This window comes from Xylocopa sonorina, unplaced genomic scaffold (assembly GCF_050948175.1).
Source record: "Xylocopa sonorina isolate GNS202 unplaced genomic scaffold, iyXylSono1_principal scaffold0128, whole genome shotgun sequence".
NCBI lineage: Eukaryota > Metazoa > Arthropoda > Insecta > Hymenoptera > Apidae > Xylocopa > Xylocopa sonorina.
Genome location: NW_027490199.1, coordinates 47,045 through 48,282, shown reverse-complemented (window position 1 = coordinate 48,282; position 1,238 = coordinate 47,045).

The following is a 1,238-nucleotide window of genomic DNA, read 5'->3' as shown; positions in this document are numbered from 1 at the left end:
CGCCATTTCCTAGCAAGGAAGTGTCGCATTTACACTCATTTGAAGTGTATGCGAGGAATACATGACACTTTGCAATGTATATTATGTCTTATCATGAAACATACAAATGAGATGCGATATCGCGTTTTGAGAAGCATTAGAACTCTATTGCTATGATACGTAGACATCTGCAGACGCTATGTTCTAGTAAGGAAGTGTCGCATTTACATTCTTTTGATGTGAATGCGTGGTATACATGACACTTCGCAATGAATATTATATCTTATCATGACACATAGAAATGAGATGCGATATCGCGTTTTGAGAAGCATTAGAACTCTAATGCTACGATACGTAGACATCTGCCAAAGCTATTTCCTAGCAAGCAAGTATCGCATTTACATTGATTTGAAGTGTACGCGAGGTATACATGACACTTCGCAATGAATATTATACCTTATCATGAGACATAGCAATGAGATGCGATATCGCGTTTTAAGAAGCATTAGAACTCTTCTTCATCGATACGTAGACATCTGCAATCGCTACTTCCTAGCAAGGATGTGTCGCATTTACATTCTTTTGAAGTGTAGACGAGGTATTCACAACACCTCGCAATGAATATCTTATCTGATCATGGAACATAGAATTGAGTTGCGACATCGCGTTTTAAGAAGTATTAAAATTCTATTGCTTCGATACGTAGACATCCGGAAACGCTATTTCCTAGAAAGGAAGTGTCGCATTTACATTCATTTGAGGTATAGACGAGATATACATAACACTGCACAATGAATATTATATCTTACCATGAAACATAGAACTGAGCTGCGATATCGCGTTTTGAGAAGCATTAGAACTCTAATGCTTCGAGACGTAGACATCTGCGAACGCTATTTCCTAGCAAGGAAGTGTCGCATTTACATTCTTTTGATGTGAATACGAGGTATACGTGAAACCTCGTAATGAATGTTATATCTTATCATGAAGCATAAAAATGAGATGCGATATCTCGTTCTAAGAAGCATTAGAACTCTATTGCATAGGTACGTAGACATCTGGAAAAGCTATTTCCAAGCAAGGATGTGTCGCATTTACATTCTTTTAAAGTAAATACGAGGTATACATGACACTTCGCAATGAATATTATATCTTATTATGTGACATAGAAATGAGATGCGATATCGCGATATAAGAAGCATTAGAACTCCATTGCTTCGATACGTAGACATCTGCAAACGCTACTTCCCATCAAGGAA